Source organism: Triticum urartu, chromosome 1A (genome assembly GCF_056163025.1).
Source record: "Triticum urartu cultivar PI428250 chromosome 1A, HENAU_Tu73, whole genome shotgun sequence".
Taxonomy (NCBI): Eukaryota; Viridiplantae; Streptophyta; class Magnoliopsida; order Poales; family Poaceae; genus Triticum; species Triticum urartu.
In genome coordinates, this window is record NC_141873.1 from 585,690,734 (window position 1) to 585,701,471 (window position 10,738).

General features: G+C 50.8%; 1 pseudogene; it reads left to right on the plus strand.

Annotated features, from left to right (window-relative positions):
• Positions 1-6,207: 6,207 nt before the first annotated feature.
• LOC147993129 (uncharacterized) lies at positions 6,208-8,726 on the plus strand (annotated as a pseudogene).
• Positions 8,727-10,738: the final 2,012 nt, after the last annotated feature.

Here is a 10,738-nt window from a genome sequence, read left to right on the forward strand (position 1 = left end):
TGTCGAAGTGTTTCATCGTAAATAGCATTTTTTTAAAGGTTAACAGTTGAAAATAATATCATATTCAGATTCGACATATTTTCTATCAAATTTCATATATAACATGTTTTATTTAAAGTTACGGTTAAAAAGCTATGGATTTTAAAAAAAATCGATTAATATGTACTACGGGTTTATTACAAAAACTTGAGAGGGTTTTCTGCAAAATGACATGACGGACCAAGAATACCTATTTCTTTTATTAGTAGGTATATAGATATATAGATTATTGGGGTATGTTTAGGGCACATCTAGATGTGTCCCGAATTATTGCACATCTAAGTGACTCAATCAAGCATAAAGAAAAAAAGGTGAAAAATGCCAACATGAATTTCGCGTAGGATCAATAACAGAGGTGATTTAGGTGTGCAATACTTAAGGGAGTCTCCAACAGCGAACCGCCAGTCCCGGGGACATGAATGTGGGAGCCGGCCATCCAAGGCTGTGTGCATACATTTCAAACAAATTTTTAACTTACCACACAAAATTCATGCAAACACGTCAGATTTTCATATAAACCAGACGACATTCATGCAAACATGCCGGATTTTAATTACATTTTGAACATTTAGAAGAAAAGAGAGAAACCCGACCCCAAACCAATCCTACAATATGATGGCGGCTGGTCGTCGTCCACTTCCTTTCTATTCTGCGTTGGCGACCACCTCCTCCATCTGCCTGTCCCGATGAACGAAAGCAGTAAGACTCGTGAAGTGAAGGTGCAGTCTACGGTGAAGAAGAGTAAAACATCGGAGACGGACCGACCCACATTGGACACAAGGCCATGTTGCGCTCCGTGCCCTACACATCCTCGATGGAGTCTGCGACCTGTCTGTCACGGGTGGACGTGAGGCCCATGATCGAAATGGTGGCGCTGGCACTATCGTTGTCCAATCGGGCCGCCCCATAGTTCGTTGGCGGCGCGTAAGAGGCGCAGCTTGCATTGTTCTCGTCCGCAATCGCCTGTAGCCGCGCCTCCGCAGCGGCCGCTTCCTAGTGAGCGGCGGCTTTAGCACACACGACATCGTAGATCGCATGCTGCTCCACGACAAAGTTGGGGTTCGCCGCGGCCACGGCCTCCTCGTTCCCGCGCTCGCCGTCGATCTGGCTCTCCGCCAGCCGATGCTACTCTTGGAGGAATAAGTTGTATCGTTGTTCGTGCCTGCTGGAACACCGACATAGGAGGTGGTGCAGGCTACTCCACGGCCATGGCGGCATTGTAGTGCGCCTGCGCCTGCTCCATGGTGAAGCCGGCATGCATAGGTGCGAGCTTTGGTGCAGTGTCGTCGGAGCCCGTCTCCATCATATCATGGGGTTGTCATCGGAGACCTTGGGCAAGCTGGCCGGCATGCGGGCCTCTATCCGCCTGGCACAACAGCTCTGCCAGGCGGCCGCAAAGGGGCGGCCACCTCGTGCTTCATCTCCGTTGAAAGGCTCTCCCATAGAGGGTTTTCGCCTGCAGTCATGGCGGATGTGGTGCAAGGGAGGAGGATGTGGAGCGGCTTCTGTTGTGGTGTGGAGTAAGCCAAGTGTGACCGTCTTTAAATAGTGGATCCCGGTTAGGCCAGTCATCCGGGTGTGTCAATGCACAGCGCTGGAGTAGGTTTCTCAGCTAGCGAGCCTACTTAATGGTGGCATACGGACGAACTGGGCATCGAACGAATGTGATAGATATCCCTCCCGTCCCGTCCAGCAATATGTCTCCGTCACTAAACTTGCGCGGACGCCGGTGACGCGACAAGGGCGGCACCCTCTACTGGTGTGCCGCTTCAGTGCCGACGCCAGTGAGAGGTCGGATCCGCTCTGTTGCCTGCTTCAATATTGAGCGGCCCTCTACAGTTGCTTGAAGGGGCAGCTGGCACCGGCGGGAACACGTACGGACGAGAGAGGAAGGTTTTGGGTGGGCCAAGGTGGTCAGAAGCGGACGTGACTGCTGTCCGGACGCTGGTAAAACGTTCACGTTTGTCTCCGGTTTACAGGAGAATGTGCGTCCGGACAGCGTTGCGAACCAATGTAGATGGCGCAACACGTCCAGACCATGCGGACCGAACATTGTGGACGGTTTCAGTGCCGGTCCCCAAGTTTCGAAGGCCCCAGGGCGAATTCAATGAATGGGCCCAACGGCGGCAATGGAGGAAATTTCTAATTTCATATATTGATAGATAAATTCTTGCAAAGCTATAGTAAAGAATGATATTTTTTCCTGGTGTAACATAGGATGAAGTGTCTTAGTTCAAGTCTAAATCAAATTTCATAGAACTTACATACATATGTTGGAAAAAAGAACTGACATGCTAACTAACCTCCAAGTCTACAATAATCATGAGATCCAATTAACTTATTTGTTCGTTCCCTCTTTCTTCTTTTTATCAGAACCACGTAAAATATTATTTGGGCAACATGTCTGCAAGAAAAAGAGCAAAGTCAGCTAAACGTTGCAGTAAAATTAGTGAAATCCCATGCTCTTTAGCTATCGAAATCTAATCTTAAAGGACACCTTGAGTCGACGGCCAAGTTGGCAAGACTAATGACCAAACTCTACTATTGTAAGAAGAAGAACATAAATTTATCAAAGTGTAAGATTGAGGGCTAAGAGAAATTCGTTAGAGATTTATCTCTGTTATTCCTTGCGAATGCCCTAGTATCCGGCAGCCGCTACCGTAGAGAATCAGTCGCTCGATCGACCAATATATGTGAGCGTACGACAACATATCATTTTTTCTGAGGGGTTACAATTTATTTTTTTGAGAGGGCGCTGGCGTGCAAATAGGAGGAGGCAAGAGCCGCTCATCCTGTGCAGCCGTGCTCAATTCTAGCCAGTAGTCGTGCGTTTAGGCATCTTAGCAGTTGGGCTTTTGTTAGATGATGGGCCTCCCCTGCGTATAGGTTTTTTCTTCCATAGGCTGCAGCACTAAGGTCGGGGCCCCTAGTTTGGCTGGGCCCCGGGCCGTCGCCCCTGCTGCCCTGGCCGAGGGCCGGCCCTGGACGGTTTGAAGCTTAGCATTGGAGATGGCCTTACAGCACATATAGACGTGTTTTAGGAAACCTCAATTTTTTCTGATATATTTCAATTATAAGGTGCATTTGGGTGTTTACAAAACAATTTTCTGCCAAGGGAAAGAAAGAAAGAAAGAAAGAGTTATTATTATAAGAGGAAAAGTGCCTACCCATTCTTGTTGTCGGCGGAGGTGGAACGAGGAATCCTAGCTAGCCGCCTGTGAAAGGCCCAGATTGATCCGCAAGGTATGCTCACCGAAATCTCTACAGACAGCAACTAATCGATGGTGGGGCGGGAGATCCGCAAGGTGATTGACTCGTGACGAACTTGGGCATCCTAAACCCTAACCGATTGTGCGCACGCAGTCGACGATGGCGTTGGTTCGGTGCGCCGCGAGGAGACTGGGTGGCTCCGTGCTCCAGCGAACGCAGGCGGCCGTCGCGGAGGAGGGACACAGGCTCGTGCCAAGCAGGTTCATGCGCTCCCGTCAGCTCTCCGGCGATGTCTCGATCGAGGTATCTTAACCAAATTTGACTTTTTCTCTTATGATTTCTGTATCTCACGGCATCAAGTGCCGATATAGCCAGTGAAATCCTGTGCAATCTAGACAGCAGCATGTATGTGTCTCTTGTATTAGCTAGAAACAAGAGCAAAATTACTTATCATAATCAACTTGATTAACCTGACCTGAATATGTACATCCTGACTTACTAGCAACAAGACAGCAAGCAAATCATATCATTAAGAAAACCTTATTTTTTCCTCGTTAATCCGAGCATGATGGCCTTTTGCTTATCCCTTTAGCAAATAATTAGTGGCAGCGCACCCTTTCCCGTTTCTCCCGCGACGCCCTCGCTGGCGCCCGGGAGGCTAGCACTAGCCACGAGCGGGGCTCCCCACCTTCTCCTCTCCTCCCCTCCCTCGCCTCAGACAGGGGCCTCGACCGGGCGAAGCCTGACCGCTGGCGGCGGAGGCAGGGAGTTCTTCTTCCCCTCACGTGGGTGGCTTGACGCGGGGTGCCTCACCCAGACCTCAGTGCCGCCCTATGCGCTAGGAGCGGCAGCACAGCGGTGCGGCAGGGCTGGAAGATGTCGGTGGTGCGGTGAGCGGCACGGAGGAAGTGCACGCGGGACCAGAGTTGGCGGCTTCGATTCTGGCAACCCTTCAAGATGTAATCTCATAGGGCGGGCCGCGGGCGACGCGGATCACCGGCGGCCGCCCATGTCGTGGCGTCCGGCTGGTGGGGTTGGCAGTGTGCCGGAGGTGGTTGACCTCCTCCTCCTCTGCTCTTCAGATGGTGGATGTGGCAGATGAGTGCAGCTCTGTTTGTGGGTGATCGGTGTGTGGGAGTATAGGGCCTCTCCGATAGCTCGAGCTTTTAGGTGAACTGGCTGGTGTGTGCAGCTCTACATGGTATCGGAGCCAAGAGGCCTTGAGTTCAAGACCCGGCTGGCAAAATTAAATTGGAGTGTTGACTATAAATGCAAAGCCCATCTTTCCCCGTCATCTTGAGCTCATGAGTGAACTGGTTAGCTCCATAAACATGTAACCAAGAGGTTTAAGGTTCAAAACCCAGTAAACGCAATAAATAATTGCGGTTTGCCCCCACTTCCGCTGCACACGCCATAAACTCCAAAGGAGCATAGATGTGAGGGGGGGTGTGTTGGAGTATAATGTCCGTCCCTCTCCCATAACTTGAGCTTTTCGTTGAACTGGCTGGTGCGTGCAGTTCTACACAGCGGCTCGGCGAGGGTGCCACTGGCTGGCCGGTGGAGGTAGTGGAAAACTGAGGAGGGATGTAGGGGGCCTCCTGGCTGTGCCGACGCCAAGATCAGTAGTTGCCAAATGGGCCGTGTCAGTGGCCCTTGTGACTTGTGGAGTGGTGCGGTGGCTGCCGGTGACCCTCCTCTACTTGGATCTGGTTGGCTGGGCTTCTTTCCCGCCAGAGGGTCCATTTTGGGGTGGAAGGAGGTGCCTTCTACCTCTCACCGGTCGGTGAAGCCCATTTGTCCTCGTGCTGGTTGCGGGGAGGTCTTGGTTGCCTGGGCGGCGGCCTCGGTGGTGGGTGTCGCGCTTCTCGTGGGCGGGGTGTGCGGCTCATGTACGGACTGGTTTTTATGGCTGTTCGGGCGGCGTGGCCGATGGTTCTTCGGCGACTGGAGGCACTTCGAAGGTAGAGCGTGCGTGCTAGGGGATATTCCCCGTCCGGCTTGGTCGGGCCGACGGCGGCGGCGCACGTGGGCATAGTGTCCTTCCTAAAGGTGTCATCGTGGCTACTTTACCCCTTCGGATGGTCCAGTAGAGAACCATGATCCTTTGGATCCGATTGTGATGGCACTGCGGTGTTGGTCCCCTTCTTGAAGGCGCCGTCTTGGATGCCAACATTAGTCAAACTCAGCTTTGTCTCTTCGTGACAATTCTGTCATGGTGGAGTACTGCGACTACTTCAAGCAGGGCCCTCATTGCTCATTTGCCGTTGGCTTGGCGTGTTGGGGTGGTGTGGCTGTTCGTGTACATGTTGTATCCGGTCTTGGGTGTGTTGTGTTGTGGCGTGGTGTGGTGTTGAGTTGTATGTGATTGTCTTGTATGGTCGATGCATTATCTGTAAAGTAGGGGCAAATGGCAATAGCCTTTTTCGGTATTAATGAGTGGCAACACATAAGATGGATGTTGTTGTGGTTTTGATATCTTGAACCATCTCATCTTCTACTTGATGTACTTCCTAGTATGATTATATGACTTCATTTATCCATATACAGTAAGTATGATTTTGTGAATAGTGGCTACACTTGCACGATGTATTCTGTATACATCAAACCTCACTTACTTCATAGACAGGACAATATCCTTCTTAATTATTTACAAATGGCAATCAGCGATTACTTAGTTATTGATGATATGTCACGGACCCAAGTACCTCTACGGCCCACGACCCTGGAGAAGGCCGGCCCAGTAGGAAGAAGCGGCCCAGCCACAAGTTCGACCCAGCCACCTGAGAACTGGGTGGTTAAGTGTTGGTGTGCGTTAGGTGGAGAGGCATCGAGAATTATCTCGAACTTGTACTCTCATCCCAATCCCCTTCTTCCTCCTCGAACCCTACCTCCTCTAAACTCCTAAATTCCTCCTATGCCACTACGAACTAGAGTAAATTGAGTTGAGGGACGTAACATATGGTATCAGATTTGCCTGATTATCTCCAGAAGCCCACTTTCTCCACACGCAATCAACGCCACACCCTCGAAATGGAGCAACGCATCGACGAGCTTGCAGCGACGCTCAAGCGCATCCAGGAGCAGAACGCCTCCATCCAAGAGGCGGTGGCGACATCGACGGCCCTCTTTGAGGAGATCAAGCCGTCCGTGACGGGCCTCGCGGAGTGGCGACCAGCGCTCGAGCGCTCGGTCGACGATCTGCACACCGAGATCGGCGGCGTTCGCCGCGACTTGGACACCATCATCCGCAACCCCGCCCTCGCCCTCAAGCCGACGGATCTGCCACCCCTGATCCCACGATCTGGTGGTGGGACGACTTTGGAGGCAAGCAAGGAGACACACAGGCCCGATGGCCGCCGCGACGACAATTCGACTCGGGGGTCTGGATCTGGGGTAGTTACTACCCTCGTTCCGCCTCCGACCATGGGTATGTACACTCTCGAGGATTCCCGTTCACGATCGTTAGTCCGTTCTCTCGAGCCGCTACCACTGTCTGGGGAGTTCTCGCGGCAGCGGAATGCCTCCCGCTCAGGCAGCCCACAACACTTTCGTTCCACTTCCATACCCCGTCCCAAGCTTGATTTTCCACCATTCTGGGGAGAGAGGCCCCGCAGTTGGAAAAGGAATTGCGAGTCCTATTTCCGTGTGTTTCACCTTGATCCGGAGCTTTGGGTAGACACTGCTGCTATGCATTTTTCGGGGCCGGCGATGATTTGACTCGAAAATGGTGGGTTTACCTTGCGTAACCTGACTTGGGAAGCTTTCTGCAAATTGGTCTATGACCAATTCGAGCGCAGTGAGTTCTCCTCTCTGTTGCGCCAGCTCTTTCACTTACGCCAACCAGATTCAGTTTTAGCTTATGTTACTCGATTTAACGAGCTTATGCACTCCCTGTTGGCACATAGAAGTTCGTGGGATTCCGCCCTTTTTCCCTCTCGCTTTGTAGATGGTCTTAAGGATGAAATTCGTGTTGTTATCCTTGTGCGTAATCCTCGCGACCTGGATACTGCTATTTCTTTGGCTTATCTGCAGGAAGAGGCGCTGGAAATTTCTAAACGACGCGAACCGCGTCGCACTGATACTGGATCAGCGGTCCGGTCGCATCTGAGAGGGGCAATGCCACTGCCTCCACCTCCAGGCCGGCCACCTCCCATTCCTGCAGACACAGCGGCCGATCGTCGACCCACGCCCAATGCTATGGCGCAACCATCTCCATCAACTGATGAGAGATTGACCACACTGCGTGCTTACCGTCGGGTGCGAGGCCTCTGTTACTTGTGCGGCGAGAAATGGTCTCGAGATCACAAGTGTGCCACTGCAGTTCAGTTACACGTTGTCCAGGAATTGTTTGATGTCTTCGGAATTCCAAGTTTTGATGGGCAGTCAGAGCATTCGGATACAGCTAGTGAATGTCATACTATTTCCAGGGAAGCGTTGGAGGGTACTGTAACACCGCAAACTGTTCAGCTGCAAGGACTCATCCAGAATCAGAAGGTGTTGATGTTGATTAATTCGGGGAGTTCTAATAGCTTCATCAGTGCTAAGTTAGCTGCTCGTCTAACTGGTGTTGTGACTTCAGATCACCCTTTGCAAGTGCGCATTGCCGATGGGGGGCATCTCTGCTGTGCCCAGGAAGTGCCTAACTTTGAGTGGTGGGTTCAAGGCAATAAATTTTGCTCTACTCTTAATGTGTTGCCACTTGGTTGTTATGATATGATTGTGGGTATGGATTGGTTAGAAGAGCATAGCCCCATGGATATTCATTGGGGGCTCAAGAAGCTGCAGTTCTTGCACAATGGCAAGCCAACTTTGTTGGAGGAAGTGCAACCGAGTGTGCAACACTGTTATCAGCTGTCATCAGCCCAACTGCATGCTCTGTTTGAATGTAATGATGTGCATCAGGTCATCCAACTCTGTGCTATTGATGTGTCAGAAGGAGAGGATCAGGTTCCTTCAGTGATATCGACTCTTGCAAGAATTTGCTCATCTCTTTGATACACCATCCACTTTACCTCCAGAACGGGATTTTGATCACACTATTCCGTTGATCCCAGGGGCACAGCCTGTCAACTTGAGGCCTTACCATTACACTCTAGCTCAAAAAGATGAAATCGAGCGCCAAGTGGCCGAAATGATCAAGCAGGGCATTATTCAGCATAGTTGTAGTCCATTTGCTGCTCCAGTCCTGTTGGTGCAGAAGAAGGACTTGAGTTGGAGATTTTGCATCGACTTCCGCAGATTAAATGCCATCACAATCAAGAACAGATACCCATTGCCAGTCATTGAGGAGCTGTTGGATGAGCTTGCAGGGTCAGTTTGGTTTACCAGTCTCGATTTGATGGAGGGTTATCATCAAATCAGGATGAAGGCTGGCGAAGAGTACAAGACTGCTTTCAAAACTCACCACGGGCATTATGAGTTCAAGGTCATGCCCAATGGTGTTACTGGTGGTCCCTCGACCTTCCAAGGCACTATGAACATTGTTTTGTCGCCTCCGTTGCGCAAAGGTGTGCTTGTATTCATTGACGACATCCTGGTACATAGTGCCACCTTGGAAAAGCACAAGGAGCTCCTTCGACAAGTGTTTCAGTGGTTGCGCAAGCACCAGTTCTACCTCAACCAAGCTAAGTGCAAGTTCGCTCAACCGCATCTTACTTATTTGGGTCATGTCATCAGCGCTGATGGAGTCTCAACGGATGACAAGAACATTGCAGCAGTCCGGGATTGGCCAACTCCCACTTCAGCCAGAGAGGTTCGCGGGTTCCTTGGGTTGGCCGGCTACTATAGACGGTTTGTGCGCAATTTTGGTGTGGTCAGTAGAACTCTGACAAACTTGCTTAAAAAAGGGGCAGTCTTTGTTTGGAGTGACGAGGCAGAAGCTGCCTTTCAGCATCTGAAAAAAGCCCTTATCACTGCGCCAGTGTTGGCCTTGCCGCGGTTTGATCGCACCATTGAAGTTGAAACTGACGCATCTAACACAGGAATTGGCGCGGTGCTGATGCAAGATGGTCACCCGTTGGCTTTCTTCAGTAAAGCTCTCGGACCGCGAAATCAAGGTCTTTTGGCATATGAGAAAGAATTCATGGCGGTATTAATGGCGGTGGATCATTGGCGTCGTATTTACAGTCGGGAGAGTTCATTATACGCACTGATCAACGCATGCCTCGCCCATCTTGATGATCAAAGACTGACAACCACCTGGCAGCGGCGTGCTCTCACCAAACTCCTTGGACTTCAATACAAGATTGTCTATAAGAAAGGTGTGGAGAACCGAGCGGCAGATGCCTTGTCTCGCCGGCATGGAGCTCTGTTAGCAATCTCTGTGGCTCTACCCACTTGGCTGAATGAGAATACCAAAGGGTACCAATCTGGCCCCCAGGCATGTGAACTGCTGCAGAAATACACAGGGGCAACAGACCCTACGGCTTCGTATACTGTGCATGATGGAGTGATCAAATACAAGGGACGTGTGTGGCTGGGTTCCAACAAAACAGCTCAGGAACTCATGTTGCGTCAGATGCATTCTAGTCCGTCTGGAGGACATTCGGGTATCCACGTGACTTATGATCGGCTCAAGAGGCTGTTTGCCTGGCCTGGTATGAAAATGGTTGTGACCAATTTTGTATCCAGTTGTGAGGTTTGCAAACAAGCAAAACCCGAGCATGTGCGCACCCCTGGATTCCTGGAGCCTCTGGAAGTTCCGCCACACCCATGGCACACCGTCACCTTAGACTTTGTGGAAGGGCTGCTAGTTTCGAAAGGGTATTCCTGCATCTTAGTGGTTGTGGACAAGTTGACGAGGTATGCTCATTTCGTGCCTTTGGCTCACCCCTTCTCAACTGTTCAGGTTGCATCTACTTACATGACAAACATCTACAAGTATCATGGTCTTCCTCATGCCTTGGTTTCCAATCGGGATCGTATTTTTACTAGCAAGCTTTGGAGAGAACTTTTCCGTCAAGCGGGCACGGAGTTGCGCATGTCGTCTGCTTATCACCCGCAAACGGATGGCACCACAGAACGAGTCAACCAGTGTTTGGAATCTTACTTGCGCTGCTTTGTTCATGCCTGTCCACACCGTTGGTTTCAATGGCTGCATCAAGCGGAGTTCTGGTACAACACTTCCAAACATTCAACACTGGGCGCTTCGCCCTTTGAGACGTTATATGGCCACCCTCCGAGGCATTTTGGTATTGTAGATGCATCAGCCACACCTCCCTCAGACCTGGTGGATTGGATGCATGAAAGAGCTTTGATGACAGCACTGCTCAAACAGCAATTGGAACGAGCTCGTCAACGTATGAAGGATTTGGCTGATAAGCATAGATCTGAACGCTCATTTACAGTGGGGGACTGGGTGTTTGTGAAGCTGCAACCATATGTCCAAGTTTCCGTGGCAGAGCGAGCTAATCATAAGCTTTCCTTCTGTTACTTTGGTCCGTTTCAGGTTTTGGCGCGGGTGGGCGCGGTCGCTTATCGTCTACAACTG